Source organism: Panthera pardus, unplaced genomic scaffold (assembly GCF_024362965.1).
Source record: "Panthera pardus isolate Hobbes unplaced genomic scaffold, ASM2436296v1 HiC_scaffold_3, whole genome shotgun sequence".
Taxonomy (NCBI): domain Eukaryota; kingdom Metazoa; phylum Chordata; class Mammalia; order Carnivora; family Felidae; genus Panthera; species Panthera pardus.
This window is the reverse complement of record NW_026526876.1, coordinates 54,851,357-54,865,297: the sequence shown is the minus strand read 5'-3', so window position 1 is coordinate 54,865,297 and position 13,941 is coordinate 54,851,357. Positions and strand designations below refer to the sequence as shown.

Below are 13,941 nucleotides of genomic sequence, written 5' to 3'. Positions count from 1 at the left end.
ACAAAGAATCGATTTAAAAAAAAATTTTTTTAATGTTTATTTGTTTTTGAAGGGGGGGAGGGTTGGGGCAGAAAGAGAGGGAGACACAGAATCCAAAACAAGCTCCAGGCTCTGAGCTGTCAGCACAGAGCCCGACGCGGGGCTTGAGCTCACGAACTGTGAGATCATGACCTGACCTGAGCCGAAGTCAGATTCTTAACTAACCGAGCCACCCAGGCGCCCCACAAAGAGTGGATTTTAACGTGTGTAAACAAACATATTTGGGTCTCTGGGGATGGGAATGAACTAGGGACACATCGCCGCACTCTGTGATCGGGGACAACTGGGAACGCATGCAGTTAAAGTGTGACAGGGCTGGACACAGAGCCCATTTTCACCCTGAAATTAGAGGCGACATTAAAACAGACCCAGATTTCTGTTGGCATAAAAAGAACTTTATATACTCTTTGTCCCCAACACTTTTCATTGTTGCTGGGACAATGCAATCTTCTTTAACGCAGATAAAAAGATACCAAGTCCCGGCCTGGTTTTCCTCCTCCCCTTTCATTTCCTGTTTCATTTGGGCAGAGATCTCTGTTTCTACAAAGGGCAAAGTAGATTCAAGTTTAAAGGTTGTGGGAGAAAGCAGAGATTTAGGCTAACTGGAGGCCTCTTGGTCTGAACAGGTTAAGGTGCGCAGAACCTAACAAAAAACTAAATCCTGAAACATTTTTTAAAAATAATAAACACCTGTCAAGCTCTAATTAAAAGTATTCTCCACGAAATCTCTGTTGTGTTGTCATTGAGTGAGGTCAAAATACAAAGTATACCTGTAATAATAAAGTTTCCTTTCATATCATTATCTAATAGTGAAATGATGGGGATGGGCACCTCCAAAGGGGCAATATTTTCAAAGGAAAATTATACCTCTTATAATGTGGTCAAAGGTCCACAGGGAGTGAGAAGGCTGAGTGGCTAAAGATGTGTGTTCCATCAGTACCTGGAGAGCTGTGAAAGCAGTCAGCTTGGAAAAGAGAGCACATTCCTGCTCTTGTCTTAGTAGCTTATCTTCACACCTCTGCTTCACAGGTTAATCCTTAGTACTACTTCTTGGGTGCTTCAAGTGAGAGGAAGGAAAGGGTACTTGGAAACTATAACTGAACTAGAAACTCTTAGCTCCCGCCTCCGAAGAGCCCAAGCATGTAAGGATAGGCACACATACAAATGCAGAGAAGGAGCTTTTTCATTTAAATGGAGGAAGCTGCCATGTCCACCTCTATAAGCAAAAATATTAATCATCCACCGTCTGGTTTTAATCCACACGCTCCTGATCCTGCATCTGAATGTATTGTTATCAGGGGAAGAAGCATTTCTGCTCAATCTTATTCACCAGCCAAAAACCTGAAAATGTGAAAACCACATTGGTAAAGTGCCTTCTTGGGGACCCAGAAAACTCTGAGCTGCTGCTTTTTTTATTGTTTTCTTTCTTTTTTTCTTTCTTTTAAAATGATGAACAAATGTGAATTTCAGAGGGTCTGGAGGGGGAAAAAAGAAACAGCTCAAGTTACAGGGCCCTCGTATCTTGGAGTGACACTATCCTCAGGGAAATTAGTACTTTCTCTTCTCTATTTCCCAAAGGGGATCCAGCCACACAACGTGATTGATATCAGCCCTTCAGAGACAAGCTTGGGCATCCAGGTGCATCCCTTACGGAGCATTTACAAATGAAATGGCAAGCCCAAACGTAAGCCTTTGCCTCTGGTCTCCGTTCTTCTGGTTTGTGCTTTGCTAGAACTAAAATCAGGGACTAAAAACGCCATCTGAATGAGTCCAAGCACATTTGTCCCACCGTCTGTGCTGGAGACCCTTCCCTCTCCTGAGGGTCACCCTAGAAAGGGTCTCCAAGCCAGTATGTGGGCTTGAGTGTCTTCAAAGCCATTAGTCACCACCCTTGCAGCCTTGCTCCAAACTGCTAAAGGGGCCACCCGTGACACAAAAACTCTGGCAAGATTAGAGGATAGCAAGAGCAGAAGAAACCACAATACGCCTGAGACTCCCAGGAGAACAATGACTAGTGCTGGTGGGGAACAGACTGACAGACAGAGCAGACAGACTCTAACCAGGCCTCGCTCTGTTTTCGATGCAACACAAATGTTTTCCATTAGAAGTTCCCTGCCCCACAAACACTCATACATGCGGCTATGAAATCCACATACTTAACTTCTGCTTTTCTGGCACTCAGACCCAACTACCTCTCCTGTTCCCCTGGAACAGAGCAAAATTGAGAGAAAAGAGTAGTACCCCCAGCACAAAGGTAAGGGGAACAGAATCAGAATCAGAAGCATGCTTACTAAGTAAGTACTATCTAACACGAGTATGATTGAGCAAGCTAGAGGGAAGAAGGGAGAAAACAAGGACGTTTCTTTGGCCAAGAGAGAAATAAGTACTGTAAGGCTCCAGCTCTTACTGGTTGGCTCCTATGCTTTCAGCTTAAAGTTTGGCTTTACTTTCTAGTAAGTCTGCAGCTGAGCTCCATCAGGAGGTGTCGGTCGCCATTAAAGCAAAACAGGCAAAAACCTCAGAAAACTCATTACAAAATGTGCAAAATTCCAGTACTGAAAAACGAATGCTGGCTGATCAGGAACCCATATTTCAAACACTCAGAACCAGCTGAGTATTGCAACTGTGAGAAGAAGCTGAACCAGAAATCTTTAAACCATCAGCAACCGTCTGTAGAACCTGGCCCAGGTTCATTTCTAATCAGTCACAGAGGTAGGGACATGTGGATGTATGGCTAATTCATCTCTTCCTTAGAAAAAAGAAGAAAACTACAAATAAGAATTCAAAGGAACAATTAAAGAAAAAAAGAATGAACACTGAAAAGAAGGGAAAAAGTGAATTTTTAAAATGGCATGTAAGAAACAAAAGGAAATCCCCTATTCAGGCAGCTCTGGAGTTCCCTAATTGCACAAGAGCAAAGGACACCCCCCCAATGTGGACGCCTTATTAAGCAATTGCTCAGCCTTCACTCATTGTGCAATTCCAACCCTCCAAAGCTTTTTGCTGCACATATGCAAACCACGTTTTCCACTGCATTCTAGAATTAAGAACAGTTTCTCATTTTTCTCTTCTTCACTTTAGGGGGTCTATGTGCGCAAGGAAAAAAAAATATCTATTGCTAGATAAGCATTCACTACAAATGAGGTTTTACATTATTTCATCTGGTTGTTTCTGAGTTTACTGGGAGTCAGGAAACATTTGGATTTACTCTTGGACAGCTAAAGATTCATTTTTTCCTGTCACTGACAATAATGATATCACAAAAAATTGTCCATGAAAACATTAGACCTTCAAAATCCTTTGTTCCAAATGGTTGCCATTCTGGCATATTTGGAGTACTTAAAAGTAGCAGTCCCTACTTTACAGCCAAAATTCCAACAGCAGCCTGGGTATATCAAAGTGTATTTTATTAACTACAAACCTTTCTTTTGAGAGAAATCTTGTTAAGCGATCAGCAAGAACAATAACAGGTGTATACAAAGATGAGGAAAGCATGACAAGAAAACCCAGAGGTCATGCAGGAAAAGACAGATTTGACTTCATAAAAATTTTAAGCTGTACACTATAAAAAATATAAAGAAGATTATAAAACAAGCTACAGACCGGGAGATAATATTTGCAACATATAAAATAAAATATAACTATCTACAGTGTATAAGAACTCTGCATATCAATCACAAATAACAATATAAAAACGAGCAGGGTCATAAATACGCAAGTCAGAATGGAAAAATATAAACAGACAGTAAATATACAGAAAGATCCTTATTCCACTAGTAAACAAATGCAAGCTAAAGTGAGATGCACTTTTTAACCCAGAAAATCAGCAGAAATTAAAAATATTGCTGTAATATTTTACAAATACACATAAAAGCATGAAAAAACAGACACTTGTATACTGCTAATGGGAGTGTAAATTGGTATGATCATTTTGGGGGCACTTTGGCAGTATTTGTAAAAACAGTAAAATTTATATATCTTTTGACAAAGCAATTTCACTTGTAGGAATCTATTCTAAAAGAACAGTCTTATAAACATACAAGGATTTAAGTATGAAGAAGTTCATTTTAGCACTGTATGTGATGACAAAAAAGGGACATAACTCAGTTATCACCTAAAAGACAGATGGTGGGAATGTATACTGGTGCAGCCAATATGGAAACCACTATGGAGGTTCCTCAAACAATTAAAAATAGAACTACCCTACGATCCAGCAATTTCACTTCTGGGTGTTTATCTGAAGAAAATGAAAACACCAATCTGAAGAAATATAAGCACTCCTATGTGCACTGCAGCATTATTTCCAACAGCTAAGATATGTAAACAACCTAAGTGTCCATCGATACGGAAATGGATAAAGAAGATGTGATGTATGTATACAATGGATTACCATCCAGCCATAAGTAATGAAATCCTGCTATAGTGAAATGAGTCAGAGAAAGACAAATACTGGATGATTTCACTTATATGGGTAATCTAAAAAACAAAACAAATGAACAATCAAAACAGAAACCAACTCAAAGATACAGGAAACAAACTGCTGGTTACCAGAGAGGTGAGGGGTTGAGGAGGGAGGCGGACGAAACAGGTAAATGGGATTAAGAGGTACAAACTTCCAGTTATAAAATAAGTAAGTCACAGGGATGAAAAGTACAGCGTAGGGCATATAGTCAATAATATTGTAATAACTGTGTGGTGACAAATGAACTAGACTTATCATGGGATTTCACAATATATAAAAATATCAAATCACTTTGATGTACACCTGAAACTAACAGAACACTGTATGTCAATTATACTTCAATAAAATAAGATGTATAAATTGTATCTACACAATGGAACATGATGCAACTTGAAAAAGAATGTAGATTTATACACAGTGATTCAGAAGCAGTTACAAGGTATGAATATTAAGCAAAAAAAGAGTAATGTATCACAACATGCATTTGTATGAGAAAAATTAATATTCTGTGTATGTATGTTTGCAAGAATGGTTACCACACCGTTATTAGCAATCATTTCTGGAAGGGAAAGAGGGGCTGGTATTCTTATTTTCTACAGTTCTATATGATTTTAATATTATTTCAGAGAGCATGGATTACTTCTGTAATTAACAAGTAAGGACAGTTTGCCTTCTGTTTCTCAGCATGAGATGAAGTAGGCGGTACTGGACTAGTCCTCCCACCATAAACAACTATAAAATATCTGAGGCAGCTGTTTGTAGGCAGTGAACAACAGGCAGTGCAAAACTGTGATCCCTAAAACACCAAACCCATGGAGAAAGAGTTCAGATCTGTGGTTATCAGAGGTAGGGGTAGGGAGAGGGTGACTAGAGGGAGGTGGCCAAAAGGTACCAACTTCCAGTTATAAGACAAGTACTAGGGATATAATGTACAGCACAATGACTACAGCTAACACTGCCGTATGATACATCACAAGGAGAAATTTTTCTTCTTTGCTTTTCATTGTGTCTGCAGGAGAGCATGGATATTAACTAAACTCACTGTGGTAATCATTTTAAAATATACGCAAATCAAACCATCGTACTGCATACCTTAAACATGTACAATGATGTACGTCAATTAGTTCTCAATAAACTGGGAGAAAAAACACTAGAAATATTTTTTTATGATTAAAGTCTGTTCCCCTTTCATGAGGGGGAAAAAAAAGGCTGTGACCTCTGAGAGAAGAAAAACTCACAAAATGAACTCTTGATCACTTAGTCCTCTGCTTGGGAATAATTTTCCAACCATGATACAGAAAGCTGAATCCCAAGGAAATTATGGGATTCCTGTTGAGAATCTGGGATTCCTGTATGGGATTCCTGTTGAAATTATGGGAATCCTGTTGAGTTGAGGAGGCAGAGGCAGAATTTGAGGTAGCTGAAGGGGCCGGAATCAGCAAGTAGGGAAATGGACAGGAAGAAGTTATACAAAGAAAGAGCATGAAACACATGTGAGAATCTTCAGTGAATAATGGGGTGAAGGCTGGACTGTACCTATGCAGCCAAGACCACCAGGGGCTGACCAGAAGGCAGCTGCTACAGGGTTGAGAGTGGAACAGAAAGATGTTAGAGATCCAACAGTGTAGAAATAGCACTGCCTTAGGACGGAGGAGTTGGGAGTTCCAAAACTGCCAGAGTGGACAGGTTTTAACACCTTGTTAACATGCCCTGGCAACCAGCTGAATCTCCAGAGAAGCCACACCCTAGAGTGGGAGCTAATCTAAATTTGCATTAATTAGATCCTAAAACCCAGACTTAAACAAAATCTGCAGGGAAGACAGGGCTTGGAGGTTGACTATCACCACATTGCTGGGGCTTGGGGACATCCTAGGTTCCTAAGTAGCTGCCCTAATAATATGTAAAAAACCAAGCATACAGAAGTTCAAGACGATCAAGCAGTGATGTAATTGCCTTTTTAAGGAAAAACAAACAAACAAACAAAACCCTCCCGCCCAAAAAACCAATACTTTCCAGAAGAAGGTAACAAGATCCAGAATCTAACAAATTAGCCAGTGCCAATGACTATAAACAAAACCCACTAGACACAAAGAAACAGGTAAATGCAATCTACATTCAACAGAAATTGAATGTGAGATGGCCTACATGTTGGAATTGATAGGCAAAGACTAAAACAGCTATTATAAACAAGTCCAAAGTATTAATAAGATGTTCAAAGAATTAAAGGGAAATATGGCCTTAATGAGTAAACCAATAGAAAATGTCAGCCAAGAAAAGTAATTATCAAAAAGAACCAAGTAGAAATTCTTAAACTGAAAAGTAGTGAAATAAAGAGTTCACTGGATAAGTTTTACATTATATTGAAAATGGAAAAGAAACAGGCCATGAACTTAAAAAGACAGATCAATAGAAACTAAGTAATTGGAAGACTAGAGAGAAAAAACACTAAAGATAAATAGAGCCTCCAGGTCATGATCTCCCGGTTCATGGGTTTCAGCGCCACAGAGGGCTCTGTGCTGACAACTCAGAGCCTGGAGCCTGCTTCAGATTCTGCGTCTCCCTCTCTCTCTGCCCCTCCGTCTCTCACGCTCTGTCTCTCTCTCTCTCTCAAAAATAAACATTAAAAATTTAAGGGGCCCCTGGGTGGCTCAGTTGGTTAAGTGTCCAACGTCAGCTCAGGTCATGATCTCGTGGTCCATGGGTTCAAGTCCCGCGTTGGTCTCTGTGCTGACAGCTCAGAGCCTGGAGCCCACTTTGGATTCTGTCTCCCTCTCTCTCTGCCCTCTCCCACTAGCGCGTGCTCTCTCTCAAAAATAAACATTTTTTGAAATAAAAAAAAAGATAAATAGAGCCTCACAAATGTGTGCGACTATCTAAAAATTTCTAACATATACATAATAGGAATTCCAGAAAGAGAAGACAGGGTAAGTAGGGCAGAAAAAAGAATAATGACTGGAAGATACCCTGAATTTGATGAAAAACACCAACTTACAGATCCAAAAAGGTCACTGAACATTAAGCAGGATTCATGTAAAAAGAACTACACCTGTGCACATCTCAACCAAACTTCTGAAAACCAAAGATAAAAAGAAAATATTCAAAGCAGCCTCCCCCCACAAGATACATTATACAAAGAGGCATATGAATGCTGATTTCTCACGAGAAAACAGTGGGTGCCAGGTAATAAGAGAACCACATTTCAAAGATGCTGAAAGAAAAAAACTTCAATCCAGAATTCTATATCCAGTTTTTTAAAAAATCCTTCAGAACCAAAGATAAAAGAGAGAGAGAGAGAGAGAGAGAGAGAGAGAGAGAGAGAGAGAGAGAGAGGCATTTTTAGCTAAACAAAAGCTACAGGAATTTGTCACCAGCCACCTGCTTGTGTCCTATTAGGCTCAAGAGAAATAATTATCAGCTGGAAACTTGGATCTACTGAAAAGAATGAAGAGCACCAGTAAATAAGTAGATAAATAGAAAAGTCTGTATTTTCTTTTTGTTTGTAATTTACTTAAAAGAAAACTATTTAAGTAAAAATAATAATAGGGTATGGTAGGATTCATACCATATGAAAAGTCAAACAGAAGACAATCACACTAACCAAGAGGGAATGGGTAAATGGAATTATACTGTTTAAAGATTGCTACATTTGTTTTTGTTTTTTAATTTTTTAATGTTTATTTATTTTAGAGAGAGAGAGAGAGTGCACAAGCAGGGGAGGGACAGAGAGAGAAGGAGACACAGAATCCAAAGCAGGCTCCAGGTTCTGAGCTGTAAGCACAGAGCCCAATGCAGGGTGCGAACCCACGAACTGTGAGATCGTGACCTGGGCTGAAGTCAGACGCTCAACCGAGCCACCCAGGCGCCCCAAGATTGTTACATTTGTAAAGTGCAAAGCAGGAAACAAGAAGAACAGGTGTGTAGGTGTGAAGTAGAAAAAGGTACAATACTGTGCTTGTTTCCACAGCACATGTACTAATACTGGAACGAAACAGAGAAGATCGGCATGGCCCCTGCGCAAGGATTACACACAATTCGTGAAGCGTTCCATATTTTTATATTTCCATACCCACTTCTCCCCATGTGTCTCCTCCCCAAACATCTCCATGAATCTCCCCTGCACCCCCTGCCTTATTGCTACCCATGATGCAACCTTACAGTTGCCATTTTACTGCCTTTTAAAAAATATTCAACAGAAACCAGGTGCCTTCAGAGGCTCTCTGATAAAGCAGAGCCTGAAGCCTGCTTCAGATTCTGTGTCTCCCTCTCTCTCTGCCCTTCCCCCCGCTCGTGCACGGTCTCTCTCGCCTTCTCTCTTTCAAAAATAAATAAACATTAAAATTAAAACAAAAACAAAACAAAAAACAGAAAAGGTGATAATCCTTAAAGGAAAATCTTAAAAAACTGAATTTTATCAAAATTAAAAACATTTGCTTTCCAAGATTCTGTCTTAAAAAAAAAAAAAAGCTAGCCATACACAGTGGAAAAAAATATTCACAGGACACCTATCTGACAAGGACTTGTGCACAGAATACACAAGGAACTTTTACCACTCTCTAAGAAAACATCAATATCCCAAATTTTAAAAATGGGCTATAGATTTGGCCATTTCTCAAATGAGGATGAAGTACTAACAAACCACATGAAAAGATGCTCATCATTAATTACACAAATGCCAACAAAACTACCATAAGACCCTGTCACACTTTACTAGAATGGCTAAAACTCTAAAGACCAGAAATACCAAATGTTGGCGAGGATCTGAAACAACTGGAATTCTCAGGCATGGCTAGTGAGAGTATAATGTGGTACAATCACTTTGGAAAACAGTTTGGTAGTTTCCTTGAAGTTTACAATATACTTAATCATTTGACTGAGCAATTCTACTTCTAGCTATTTGCCCCCAGAGAAATGAAAACATTATGTCCACAAAAAGACTTGTACATTTGTTCACAGCATCTTTATTCATAACAGCCAAAAAATAAAAACCCAAATGTGTCTGAGCCCAAAGTGAATGAATAAACAGAATGTGATATATCCATATAATGGAATACTACTCCTCAATAAAGGGAATGAATTGCTACAAGAACACAACATGGATGAATCTCATAGATATGCTGAGTGAAAGAACAAAGACATAAAAGCATATACTTTATGATTCCACTTATACGAAATTCTAAAATAGGCAAAACTAATCTTTAATAAGAATTAGATCAGTGGTTGCCTAGGATGGGGAATTGGACTGAGGAGATTAACTGTAAAGAGGCACTTAGGAACATTTTGGGGGATGGAGACATTCTGTATTTTGACTGGGGTGGTCATTACACAGGGATATATATACTATCAATACATTCGAATGTATAATTTTATTGTATGTAAATTATACATAAACAAGTTGACTAATAAAAGTAAAAGTATTACGAATAAAGATTACTTTTTTCAGATATCTAAAATTATGAAGTAAAAACAATATTCTTTTACATATATGAGAAGTACATTAAAGAAAATAAAGGGTGGGGCAGGAAGTATAGAGGCAGAAGTTTATGTCAATACCAAAGTCCTCTCTCTAGGTATCATACTTTTTCTTCTTACCTGTTTCAAATTTATTTTTTATTATGGCCCATATTCATTAAGTCTTGAGCCAAAGATGGTTTATATGTATGCATATAGATAGGTAGGCAAACTTCCATTGCTGACCTTCAGGTTTTTATGCATCAGCCAAATCCATGAATCCCTGTTCATCTACAAACAATCCTGGCGGCAAAGTTTGTAGCCCAGGACGTTGTCCCAATTTTTTGGTCCTTACAAGTTGCACTATCACTACTCTTAGATTTTTTTTTTTGTCCTCGGACACCCTTCCAAAATGATGGAGATCACCCTTTGCATATATTCAGTCCCTCTTAGAGAACACTCAAGGGTTTGCCAAAAATAAATCAAGTTCTCTCTCCAAAGACTCATATTCTAGACACTCAGGTACTTTTGGACTCCAGGGCATTCCAAGATTTGAAGAACATCCAACACAGAGAGAAAGAAGTAGGTAAATTCATTCTGAACATCCATTCTCCTCATGTGAACTTTTCCTTCTTTGTTCATTTTCAAGAACTATTATGGGAGATCAGGTAATATCCCTAAACCAGGTCAAAAATTCCCAAGCTCCTGGTGAGGAGTCAAGCTCCAAGTGAAAATAAAAGAACTGTCAAAGTTATGAAGAGAACTGAAGGTACTAACAATTGTTTGTTCAACCACTGTATTACTGTATTTTTATTCAATTAAGAGTGCGTGCGACTTGCTTGGATTTGATTCCTTCATTCTTACCTGTGTCATCCCGGGCAAGTTCTTTCATAAAGTTCAAATTCCCATGGGGCTTTTGTGACATTTAAATGAGATAATGTAAAGCATTAAAACAGTATCTAGCACATGAGAGACACTCCTTAAAAGTCAGATGGTTCCCTCAGGGTCCTCTTGGGAAAAGAAATCCAGACATGTGACTCTTCATATATACTCAGGAAAAACATATTTATAGCATTCTGAATATAACTTCTTTCTGAAGAGCTCAGAAAGCTGTCTGGCAACATGGAGGCAAAGTATATGCACTCTCAGGTAATATGCCCTACATTCCAAAGTTAAAGATAGAATGAGGAAGACTATTTTTTAAAAATTTTTTTTAATGTTTATTTATTCTTGAGACAGAGACAGAGCGTGAACAGGGGAGGGGCAGAGAGAGTGGGAGACACAGAATCTGAAACAGGCTCCAGGCTCTGAGCTGTCAGCACAGAGCCCGACGCGGGGCTCGAACCCACCAACTGTGAGATCATGACCTGAACGAAGCCAGACGCTCAACCGACTGAGCCACCCAGGTGCCCCGAGGAAGACTATTTATAACAGAAATCTTTATTATTTTTACCTGGGCCCAAATCTTTGCCTGATAACTACAACCTTGGAAGCTACCAAGTTCCTAAAAACCAGTGGTTCTCAAAGTGTGGAACCCAAACCATCGGCATCACCTGGGAACTTGTTAGAAATGCAATTTTTCCACCTTTTTTCCTCTCAAACAATCAAAAAAACACTGGGGATTGGGTCCAGCAACTGCGCATTTTAACAAGCCCTTCAGGTGATTGTGATGAATGCTAAAGTTTAAGAATTACAGAAAAGAACACCTACTCATGACCTATCCACAGCATGAACGTAAGGTAGCCGAGTTCAACAGAGCCCGTTTGGGGAATGAGATTTGTAATTTGTAAATTAGGGAGTAACTAATAAATCTGAAAGTACTGGAGTAAATGGAAGTAGTAATCAGTACTTCTATAAATTTAAAAGCAATTAGTAAAGAGGTGACAGAGAGCACAAAAAAGGTGAGGGAGGGCAAAAATGAGGTAGGCAGAGATATACACGATACAAATGGTTAGTGCCAAGGGGCCACTGGTGGAATGAATCATCAAATAAAGCAAGCCATCGAGGTATTTACTGCACTTACAGTGAGAAGGGGAAAAAGTTTTACAACATTTGCTAGATAGAAACCAGAGGACTTCTCAAAACACCATACAATTTTACCTAGTTTATACCCATCTCAAGGGCTCCTTCAATTAAATAGGCAAAACAGAAAAGGAAGTAGATACAGTTCACAGTTTATTCTAAATATCTGGCTGGACATGATTTTTCTTTAGATGTCTATGGACTGATAGGGAAGTATGAGGAGAAACTGACTCAAAGGGTGAAAACAAACAAAAGATCTAATCTAGCATGGTGTGACAAAGGGACATCCATGTTCTTATTACCTAAAAAATAGAATGCTGTGCCTCTCCAAGTATCCAAAAGTTCTCATCTCATTCAATATACAGAGAAAACACCTCCTGTACAAGGGTAACCAAAGAAAAGTTCAAAAGTTATTCATACACAGCTACTGCAAAATATTAAGAAAAAAAATGGGTGATGGGGTGCCTGGGTGGCTCAGTCGGTTGAGCGTCTGACTTCGGCTCAGGTCATGATCTCGTGGTTTGTGGGTTTGAGCCCCACTGTGCTGACAGCTCAGAGCCTAGAGCCTGGAGCCTGATTCAGATTCTGTGTCTTCTCCTTTCTCTGCCCCTCCCATGCTCATGCTCTCTCTCTCTCTCTCTCTCTCTCTCTAATAAATAAACATTAAAAAAAAAAAGAAAAAAGAAAAAATGGGTGAATATTCTAATAGTAAAATGGGCAAAGAACATAGGGCAGTTTATAAGAAATATAATACCAATCATATAACCAGTAAGCATAATACTTTTAGAACCAACCCTATTGGTAATCAAAGAAGGAAAATCAAAACAATGAAATATCGTTTTTTGCCCATCTCTGGCAAAGTCGGGAAAAATTAAACCATTCAACCTTGATGAGGAAGCTAGAAAATAAATACTCTTATATTCTGCAGTTTACATGGCATACAACCTTTTTTTGGAGGGCAATGTAGCATTATCTACCAAAAGTCTTTTTTTTTTTTTTTTTTAATTTTTTTTTAATGTTTATTTATTTTTGAGACAGAGAGAGACAAAGCATGAACGGGGGAGGGTCACAGAGAGAAGGAGACACAGAATCTGAAACAGGCTCCAGGCTCTGAGCTGTCAGCACAGAGCCTGACGCAGGGCTTGAACCCATGAACCGTGAGACCATGACCTGAGCCGAAGCCGGACGCTTAACCGACTGAGCCACCCAGGCGCCCCTCTACCAAAAGTCTTAAAAATCTGCATACCCTCCTTGACCTAGTAATTGTACTTCAAAAATGAACAAAAGGTGTATATAAAGACTTCTGCCTGAGAAGGCATCATTTATAAAACTGAAAAGTCAGTAACTTCCCAAAATGTCTAATGGTTGAGGACTCAGCAAATATTATGGTATGTCCACGCCAGTTAATATAACACAGCCATTAAAATTCATGTTATAGGTGAACATGGAAACATATGCAGAACATATTTATTGCTAAGTGAACAAAGTGGATTACAAAACAGTATATATATTGTTTGATCCTATTTCTGCTAAAAAGCAAAAAGAGTTCACATATGGTGTCTGTCCATCTATCCAACCAGAAGGATCACAGAGTCTTTTCTTTCCCTTATTGATAATCTTGATTTTTCTAGTATTTCTAAGATGAATACCTATTTTATAATACAAAGAGAGGTTATTTTTGTAAAAAAAAAACAAAACACTTAAAAACTATAGACCTCAGAGTTAAATAATTCTACTTCCAATATCTCAACTGAAGTGCCCAAACTGAATACACAGAATAGCTCCTCCATATGCCTTGTGATCCCTCCTTTGTCTACTGTGTTTGCTGCTATGGTTGGTTGTGGTATCCAGAATGGTGCCTGATGCATGGCAGACAGTCAATAGCTCTTAAATGAGAAAATGCCATCCATCTCCCATAAATCATAAAGAATTACTGCCAGATGGATAGAAGACAATCGGAAGCAGGTCAT

At 38.9% G+C, this 13,941-nt stretch overlaps 1 protein-coding gene and 1 non-coding gene across 6 annotated transcripts in view; one reads left to right on the top strand and one right to left on the bottom strand.

The window, feature by feature from the left end:
- The window catches only part of SMG6 (SMG6 nonsense mediated mRNA decay factor), a 227,424-nt gene that overhangs the window by 88,376 nt on the left and 125,107 nt on the right, over nucleotides 1–13,941 (bottom strand). The gene's annotated exons all lie outside the window — the stretch shown is intronic.
- On the top strand, nucleotides 8,450–8,555 carry LOC128774411 (U6 spliceosomal RNA). The gene has a single exon (XR_008418979.1). It is a non-coding gene; the product is annotated as a U6 spliceosomal RNA (small nuclear RNA).